Genomic DNA, 10349 nt, shown 5'->3' on the forward strand with positions numbered 1-10349 from the left:
GCAACTAATATTACGCGCGCGGGGGGAAAAATCAAACAGGTGATAATAATAATCATCTTATAGCGCCAACATATTCCACAGCGCTTACAAAGCCAGGGGGATACAGAAGGGCAAAAGTACAAAAAACACTGTTACAGGTAATAATCAGTTGATGGAAACAGTAGTGGTGAGAGTCCTCCTCCAACCAGCTTACATACTACAGTTAATGGGGTAATGCAGAGGGTAAAGGGGCTGGAGATGTGCAAACCGTATCCCAAACGAGCATTCCCTTACTACTTCCGTAGAGCTGCGGTGTACCGGCCGACCCTAAGCAATGGCGGAAATCTCAAGCAAAATGAGTTGGAGGCTTGTAATGTAAGTTGTCCTTCTCCTGCTGCCCGGAGCTGGGGCTGCTCCTCTGGTTATGAGGTAAGTGACTATATCCACACCATGCTCCAAGCCCCACAGGACTCAGTAACCCAGCATATGGAGGCGCTGCGTCTGTCCGGTATGTCAGTGTTTTGGCCCCTTCTGTCCTGTTGTCTGTAATGGTTGCCGGGGATAGAAAATGTTGGCGTTTTGATGTTTTATAATGTTTATAGCCGCACAACAGCGGCAGTCCTGTCTCCCATCTCTGAGGGGAAGCTGCAGTGATGGCCGGATGCTCCTCACACATTCTAGGAGCATGGCCGGGACAAAAGGTCCCCTGTGTCTGTCGGAACCATTCCCAAGTGCTTGTCTGATGGATACTTGCTCGCAGGGCGCCCATTACCCGTACGGCCTCCGACACCCACCGGCGCCTCTGTTTACGGTGATGTAGTGAACGGTGGAACTGGACGCTACGGAGCGCAACCGGGGTGTCTTCAGTCATGAATCTAGGTTTAGTTTGGGCCCTGATAATGGCCGTGTTCATGGGCCCCCACACCCTAGTAGTGGTACGAGGGACAATGACAGCCCAGCGATATGTACAGGACATCTGGCAGCCACATGTGTTCCTCTCATGGCGGCTTCCAAGAGGCAGCAGGATAATGCTTATCCGCACACACAAGGGTGTCACAGGAGCCTCCACAACATTGTCACACTTCCATGGCTATGCGGTTGCTAGATGTATCACCAATAGAACATGTATGGGACATCTGGGATGCTAATTTTGAGTTTGCACGATCTAGGGGCTCAGTTACAGCAAATGTGGACTGATCTGCTTGCAGACTACAATACATGTATGCCTCCATATTACCAGTATTACATCTTACATCCAAGCTAGAGGCGGTACAACAGGGTACTTGAGCCTCCATGCTCGCCTGTATCACATCTTGTATCCAAGCTAGAGGTGGTACAACAGGGTACTTGAGCCTCCATGCCCCCCGTATCAGATCTTGTATCCAAGCTACAGGTGGTACAACAGGGTATTAGAGCCTCCATGCCTGCCGTATCACATCTTGTATCAAAGCTAGTGGTGGCATAACTGGGTACTAGAGCCTCCATGCTTGCCTGTATCAGATCTTGTATCCAAGCTAGAGGCAGTACAACAGGGTACTAGAGCCTCCATGCCCACCCGTATCACATCTTGTATCCAAGCTAGAGGTACAACAGGGTATTAGAGCCTCCATGCCCACCCGTATCACATCTTGTATCCAAGCTAGAGGTACAACAGGGTACTAAAGCCTCCATGCCCACCCATATCGCATCTTGTATCCAAGCTAGAGGTACAACAGGGTACTAGAACCTCCATGCCCGCCTGTATCGCATCTAGTATCCAAGCTAGAGGTACAACAGGGTACTAGAACCTCCATGCCCGCCTGTATCGCATCTAGTATCCAAGCTAGAGGTACAACAGGGTACTAGAGCCTCCATGCCCGTCTGTATCGCATCTAGTATCCAAGCTAGAGGTACAACAGGGTACTAGAGCCTCTCTATCAAACATAATTAAGACCTTTTCGTGGAAATGTTGCTATGTCCTTGAAAGAATAAAGACTTTTAATTGTTTCAACCTTCATGCCCCCCCCCCCTCCCCCCTCCTCCATGGCTCCTGGCTCCTGATGACTAGATACATGTTACCACACTACTGAAGTGCTCTGGGTTCTGCTGCTGCTGTTTCGGTCCATTTATTTCAGTGAGCGCGCCAGAAATTGCCAAATCCGAACGCTCGGCAATCTCCTTTGCTGCCATTGAAAAGAATGGATTAGCAACATGCATGTGTGTCCTCTGATCCATGCTGGTGGGGCTCCAAGCAGCCAGACCTCCACAATCCGGTTATTCTTTATCCTGTGAACTAAAAGGAATATTTCACAGGCCGCTGTTGACTATTCTGCTGGACGGAGAACTTCACCCGCAGTCTGATGCCAAACTGGAAATGGCAGAACTCTGCTGTCAAAATCTGCATTTAGACCTGCAGATTTTGGTGTGGCATACTGCCTGTGTGGAAGGTCCACTAGTGGTGTAACGGGGTATTCCCAGTATAGCCCTTTTTAGCATGTCCACAGACTACTTACACTTGAGTCTTCGGGCCAGCTCTCTGCATGCAAAGTAAATGATTGTCTCTGAGGAACAAGTGAGAGGAAAGGGACGTTTCTTTTCTCTGAAAAGCCGGATTTACACGATCGTATTACGCGGGCTCTCTACACCCGTGTGATACATGTTAGCTCGCAGATAATCGGTTACATCGCCTTACGCAGTTTTGCTCGCATCAGCATGTCAGAATTGCGTAATACGCAAATAGAACGCAGCATGTTCTATTTTGCTACCTACTGAGGTAGAACCCATTGTAATCTATTGTCACGTGTATACCCGCACCCATCCGCAACCGCAATTATGTTGCGTATGGGCTGCAGGTGTATGTGTCATCTCCAAGTGATGGTGCGGGAAATCTAAATTTAAAAAAAACCCAGATGTACTGCGCATGATCGCCTGCGTGAGTACATGATCATGTACAGTACAATTTCCCTGCAGCGCGCAGGGTTACAGCTGTAAAATGTTTCGGTAGCCCCGCGGCGCTTTTCGCTTAAGGCCGTGTGAGTCCGTCTGTGACCCTGAAAACCTCTATAATTCCTTCCTCTAACATAATGCATCGTTTTTTTTGTTTTTTTTTATGTAGTTGTCTTGCTCAATGTGCCAATTCGTCTGTTTTTGTGCACTGTGTCTATTTTGCCACTAGGTGGCATGCACAATCCCTACTTACCAGCAAAGCAGATGCAATGTGTTGCTATGCAAAGCAGCGAGGAATATGACCCCTTTTTACCTTCTACCGTCTGCAGTTACTCCACACACTACATTAATTTACCAACACAATGGATATTTATTTAAGAAGCGCCAACCTCATTAATTAGTTTCTGCTTTATTACAGTTACTTTATGCTGTTTTTCTCCTTGTTTGTTGTTTTTCTCCTGTTTTCCTATTAAGTTGTAGGGAAGCTGGGAGTCTGGTGGCCATAAATGCCCGGTGTGGGGAGCGCCCAGCTGGTGAATTAAATCCCCTGCAAGTCCTGGAGAAGCCTGGCTTCTGTTTCATACACGTCTTGCTGCATGAATAGAGCTTTTCAGCTTGTGCTTTCGGTGGGCTGGGAGGAAGCACTGATACTGCCTGTTCCCAGAAATAAATACCTCCAGCTAGAAGACAATGTTAGGACAAGTATCCATGTAGCATGGGAAAAGCAAGCGGCGCACAAGTATGGTGTTCTAGCAGCGGGACAGTAGTCTCAGGAGAACCCGGGCAATCTCTCAGTGAGAAGTGCAATGGTTCCCTCTGTAACATGATCATTTAACTTGGCTTCTAGGTTGTGGGTTTCCTCTCAACGACTATTTGGCTTCTTCATCTGAATTCTTGTTTTGCCTGCCATATAGCCATGTGAGCTACTAAACGGCTTTTCCAGTTTTATGTAAATAAAGCTTGAAATGGATCGATCACCATACTTGGCTGCCCTGTTTAAGGACAGGATGGTATTTAGGTCTAGTGGACTACCAATTCATGTGACACCCAAATACTATGGTGTTTGACTAATGGCAGCTTTAAAAAATACAGTAAATTGCATTATGCTTCTGTATTCATGCGGGGAGCGTTCCTGCTGCCTCTTCCCGCCCCTCTCAGCGGTGATTGATGGCTGCCGTGTGCTTCTGGATATACCAGACAGCACATTAGTCACCGCTGAGAGGGGCGGCGGGTGCACTCCCCTCCTAACATACAGTGGATTCATGATTGCTTCCGTCACCCAAACTTTTTTATTTTCGTTGCAAATGGTGCACAGGGCTTGTTTCCATACTGTCCCACCCATTCCAGTCTCCAACAACTCTCAGAAGTTTTTTTTTTTTTTTTTTTTAATTGTTTCTAAATGATAAAGCCGTCTGATTTCAGCTGCAGGATGTATTCCAACAGTGCAGTTTTTGCAAAACGTTTATTTAGAGTTCCCCCTCCTATGTATACAACCTCATTGTTTTACTCACTTCCAACGTACCATAGTGCATAGAAAGAGAGTGAGGCAGCAAAGTTTGTTTAAACAAGCCACGTGGCGAGCAAGTAGTACCCGCTACTGGTGCCCTCGTATCACAAGTCACTTGGCAATGCGGGAGGGTGAAAAGCATTCTGTACTTCCATTTACGTACGCGCCCTGTTCACCTTTAAAAAGATGACTTCTTCGCTCACGTTGAATGTACCATGCAACAAATGGGCACTTATTACATGGTAAAACTGACACAAACACGTGCATGTAACTTGTCAACTATTTACCTCCTCAGATAGAAGAGCCAAATGAAATCCATGCAGGCCAAGCAACAATAGACGACAGCAGCAAAGTTATTTTTGAAGAGCAGCTACAGTAGATGCGATCAATCACTCGTGTGGAACCAATAAGCTTTCAGTGCAGTAGTCGATCAATGAGCCCATATTGGGGAGCGGTCGTAATTTCAAACCACCTGCCCCCGTACCCTCGCAGCTAGTGAGATTTCAGCCCCATTAGATGCTGCTAACGAGTCGTTCAGTGACCATTGAACAACAATCGCATAAAGTATGAACGATTGGTATTGGTGAGATTTAACTATCCGGACGAGTGTCAATTTGTACAATTATTTGGCCGACAGCCGTGCAATAAAATACGCGGCAAGTTGTTTTTTGTTTTTTTTTCCTGCACACAAAAATAACACATATTGAACTAATTAAAGGAGATGTCTCGAGGAAGCAGTGATTTTTATTTTTTTTTTGCCCAGTCCCCCTAATTAAACATACATTACTAATTACCCCTGTAAATGACTTTCCTAGCTGGTTTGTACTTACCGTTCCAGCAACTTATAAAAGTTTCCCCAAGATGGCCGCCGGCTCTTTCCCCGTCGCTCGCTGCAGCCCGACGTGCGCGCTCCCGAGACGCTGCCAGCTGTGTCTCCATGGCAACCGGACGCCCGGCAACCGGACGCCCCGCAGCCGCCGACCAGACGCCCCGCAGCCGCCGACCAGACGCCCCGCAGCCGCCGACCAGACGCCCCGCAGCCGCCGACCAGACGCCCCGCAGCCGCCGACCAGACGCCCCGCAGCCGCCGACCAGACGCCCCGCAGCCGCCGACCAGACGCCCCGCAGCCGCCGACCAGACGCCCCGCAGCCGCCGACCAGACGCCCCGCAGCCGCCGACCAGACGCCCCGCAGCCGCCGACCAGACGCCCCGCAGCCGCCGACCAGACGCCCCGCAGCCGCCGACCAGACGCCCCGCAGCCGCCGACCAGACGCCCCGCAGCCGCCGACCAGACGCCCCGCAGCCGCCGACCAGACGCCCCGCAGCCGCCGACCAGACGCCCCGCAGCCGCCGACCAGACGCCCCGCAGCCGCCGACCAGACGCCCCGCAGCCGCCGACCAGACGCCCCGCAGCCGCCGACCAGTCGCCCCGCAGCCGCCGACCAGTCACCCACCGCCAGGCAGCAGGTAACCGGCGCTACGCTCCCGGCTCCCCAGCGCTACGCTCCCGGCTCCCCAGCGCTAGACCCTCAGCCCAGGTGAAGGCCCCGGAGCCCAGGTGAAGGCCCCGGAGCCCAGCGCTAGGTTCCGGAGCCCAGGTGAAGGCCCCGGAGCCCAGCGCTGGGCTCCGGGGCCTTCACCTGTCAGTGAACATCACCCCCGACCCATCACTTACCCCCCTGGCCCAGCGCTAGTTCCCCCGGCCTAGCGACAGCCCCCCCCGGCCTAGCGACAGCCCCCCCCATCGCAGCGACAGCGACGACAGCCCCCCCCCCCCCGGCGCAGCGGCAGCCCCCCCGGCCCATCACTTACCTGGACGGCAGGACAGCTGGGCGGCTTCTCCGGACAGCTGGGCGGCTCTGCACCTTCCTCTAACAGAGGATGGTACAGAATGGCCGCTCCAGCGCGCTCCCGAGCAGTGACAGCTCATCTGCGCATGCGCAGAAGAGCTGTAGCGGGGAGCACACTGAAGCGGCTCGTGCTGAAAGGAGAAGACCGGACTGCGCAAGCGCGTCTAAAAAAGCAAGCTGCCAGCGAATTTAGACGGAACCATGGAGACGAGGACGCTAGCAACGGAGCAGGTAAGTGAATAACTTCTGTATGGCTCATATTTAATGCACGATGTATATTACAAAGTGCATTAATATGGCCATACGGAAGTGTATAACCCCACTTGGTTTCGCGAGACCACCCCTTTAAGCAAATTGCCCTTTGGTTGGGTGTTTGTTTCTTTTTGTTTTGTTTTTTCTGTGTGTGCAAAAAATTCAGTAACACTTGTAAATGGGTGCAACAATGCACTTGGGCCCATGTGACACCAGCCTTAGGAATTTAGAAAATTGAATATAAGGGCACTTGTCACTCCAGGCGTACAAGCAGGATGCGGGAAGGAGGTCTCCTGTCCTGGAGATGGTGTGGGATTCACACCTATCACATTTTTCCCTTGGATATGCCAAAAATGTCTTTAATGGAAATGACTATTTAAAGACTCTGTTTTTTGCAGCCCTCACTGAGAGCGCCATAAGGTAGTGACTGTCACACTGACTACAGTGAGAAGTCTGCTGTATCTGTGCAGGAATTTTGGAGAAACTAAAGGCACATTTACACGGAAAGATGATCGCTTAAAATTTGTTCAAATGATAACTTGAACGGCAGTTTTGAGCGATCATTTTGCATCAACTACTTAGTAGCTTATTAATGTGCAAATGGAGCCTTTCGCTGAATGCAGATAACAGCTGGAGGTCTGTTATCTGCATTCAGCTTCATTGTTCTCCAGCGGGATAGCAGCTGAAAGAATACCATCAGTTCTATCCCGCAGAGAACTAAGTCTGTGGTCTGCTAAGCCCGCACAATGATTTTCAAGCTGGCTTGATGTCAGCGATAAACAATTAGTGCACGAAAAGTGTACTGTGGGCGTGCGTTTAGACAGCGATTAGCACTCAAGACGGCTTTTGAGCGAATTTTAAATGATAATCGTTGTCTAAATGGGCCTTAACATTTTATTAGTAGCAGCCAAACACAGAACTAGTCCTGCATATTCATGAGCTGCAGGTTAGCCACACCCACCCTACCTCCCAGCCAATGATTGTCAGCTCTCTCACTATGTCCAGTAATAGGCAGACAGCAGTCTCACTGTCTGGAGGGCGGTGGGTGTAGCTAGCCTGCAACTCATGAATATCCACGACTACTTCCTTTAGTCCTCTATGCATATGCTACTACTGATAAAATGCAAGTTTCCCCCAAACTACTGCACAGATACAGCAGAAATGGCATTGCAGTCAACGTGACAGGCACTACCTTATGCTGCTCTTAGAGAGGGGTGAAAAAGGTGGTGACAGTCTCTAAGTACAATAATAGATGTACAAGGTTTTTAGCTGTATGTAATAAGCCATGAAAGACGACATTTGAGAATATCTCAAACAAGAATATCTGTTGACTTGTATAACTTACAACTGCGATAACTGACTAGTAGAAGCCTCTGCGGACGGGGCATTGTGTATGTCTGTAAATTGGATTTATGCTGCATGTTGTCTTCTTCCCATGAGATCTTCGCCTCAGATTCATTGATCTTGTCTGCAAGTGAGACGGTTTATCAGCTGGAAGTTGCTATATAGTATCAGCACTGTGTGCTTAGTATGTAACTACATGTCAGATTTACCCTACATGCACACTGAAGCTGCCTGTGAGCAGACTGCTGCTTAGCATCTGTTATTACCCGAAGAGTCTAGTTGCTCAAAGCAAAAATGTGTAGTGGAAACCTTTCAGTATGGTTTTCTGGCTTTAGTAAATGTCTACATTTATAACCTCTACTATTTTCATCACCTGCATTGAAGACATTGGGGCGCTACTGTTGTGCGCCAGAATTATGGCGGATGTTGCACCTTTTTTGGCGCAAATCAATTCAGACACTTATGGTTTTGTGCCAAAAAGAACAGATGTTAGACGCTTCTAGAAGAGGAGGCGCAACTTGAGGCGAGTAATATTTGTTAGATCTAAGAATTGTGGCTTTTTAAAGTCACAAAACTTGTTGCTCTCACTGTAGTTGATGGCCGGCGGACAAAGTAACTCCACATCTAGACAAATGTAAAGATGCAACATTTAATTTATTTTGTTGCACCTTAAACTGGAATAGGGACACGAGCGCTTTAGTTTTTGCGGAATGAACAATGCTTTTTTTTGGATGCGCATCGATGTATCTTCCTGAACTTTTACCGCCCACAAGGCATGTGCATTTGTGCGCAGTGAAGACCCCCCCCCACCTGTGCAATTCAGCAATATTTCATGCTTCTCCTACCGTAATGTGTTTTGCATTCATCTGCTCATCCCCATTGACTTCTATGGGTACTCTTGGTCTGCAAATGTGCAAGAAAACAGAGCATGCAAGGTAATTCCCTCTTCATCCAGTCTACAATCATCTGGCAGCTAATCCAAGCTTTTCCCGACGTCATCCTGACGGCAGACATGGAGGTTGCACCTTGACCTCGTAGGGACAGGAAGCAAGAGACTTTAAAAGGCTCCTCCCGTCTCCCATTCACCAGTGCTTCCTGTCCCTACAGGGACATGCAAGAGGAGCTCCCTCCAGGGAGCTGCAGGATGACAGCTGGGGGAACGGTCCATAGGGCTGTTTTCCCCCCTCACCCTTTTCCAAGCAGGCTGACTGGAGGGATTGACGGTCCACAGGGCTGCTTCCCTTCTCATCTCCCCTCCGGAGAGTCAGCGCGGTCCGGGAGCACGGCGGGCCACAGGTCTGACCGCCCGGGGTTCACCACCGCAACGGTCGGAGCGGCGGACCAGAGGTCCTTGAGTCCCCTCCTTCCTCCTCCAGCTCGGAGTTGTTTTTCAGCCGGGGAGAGCGGCGGGCCACAGGCTCAGATGCCTCTCTCCTCCAGGCATGCCGGCGCGGCCGTGCGCGGCGTCGGGGGGGCGGAGCCAATGACGCGGCGTGACGCGGTGACGTCAGACGCCGTCAGCTGACCCGGAACAGCGGGAGATTTGAAAATGGAGACCCCCCCCCCCCCCCCCCCCCCCCGACAAGCTTCCACTGACAGCACACCTTCAGAGAAGGATTTATCTGTCTACCTGGTTCTGTCTGCGTTTCTGCATCATGACTACAAAGGAACCAGAGATGGAAGCCCTGCAAACTGTAAGTGTTACTTGTTGCAGGGATGTTATGCTCAGGGATTTAGCATTGTGTGGGGGTTTTCCCTTATGTGCATGCATGTATATTCTGCAGGACAGGGAATCCACTCGGTCTAAACAGGACCTAAAGAAAAAACACAGGAAAGGCGCTCTGTGTCTTTAAAAAAAAAAAACTGGACGAGGCGTATAAAAAAGCCGCTATGCCCTGATTGTACCTCCAAGATCCTTACGGATGAACAGGCTGCATTCAGGGAAGATATTATATCCCTGGTTAGAGAGGAGGTCCGGGCATCAATTTCCAGTCTTCCCCCCCATCCCCCCCCCCCCCAGCTCAGCGGAAGGAAGGGCCGCTAAAAGGGCGAGCCACATACCGCTAACGAGCTCACAGTTTGAGCAATCCCGGGGCGACTTGTCAAATGGCGAACTCTTTGACCGTCCCCCTGACGCCAGGGATGAGAATAAAAAGTACTATTTCTCATCTGGGGACCTGGTTGACCTGATCAAAGCAGTCAGGGATACAAGGAAGGTCGAGGATGTGGTCGAGCCAAGGTCCATACAGGACGCCGTGTCCGGCGGGCTCAGACCAAGGAACCGCACAGTGTTTCCGGTTAATGATACCCTGAAGAAAGTAATCACGTATGAGTGGGCTGCGCGGACAAACACCTCTATTTGTCCCGCGAATATAAAGAGAGACTCCGCTTTGCGGAGAAAGACGTGAGCATCTACGCACGGTCCGGGAGCACGGCGGACCAGAGGTCCTTGGGTCCCCTCCTTCCCCTGCCACAGCTCGGCGCAGTGGTT

At 50.4% G+C, this 10349-nt stretch overlaps 1 protein-coding gene across 1 annotated transcript in view; it reads right to left on the reverse strand.

Moving 5' to 3' along the window:
* DCAF4 (DDB1 and CUL4 associated factor 4) overlaps positions 1-8835 on the reverse strand; it is a 37904-nt gene extending 29069 nt beyond the window's left edge. The window contains exon 1 of the mRNA XM_066608370.1: positions 8704-8835. The gene's annotated coding sequence lies outside the window, so the exon portion shown is untranslated. The remainder of the gene's footprint in view (positions 1-8703) is intronic.
* Positions 8836-10349: the final 1514 nt, after the last annotated feature.

This window comes from Eleutherodactylus coqui, chromosome 6 (genome assembly GCF_035609145.1).
Source record: "Eleutherodactylus coqui strain aEleCoq1 chromosome 6, aEleCoq1.hap1, whole genome shotgun sequence".
NCBI lineage: Eukaryota > Metazoa > Chordata > Amphibia > Anura > Eleutherodactylidae > Eleutherodactylus > Eleutherodactylus coqui.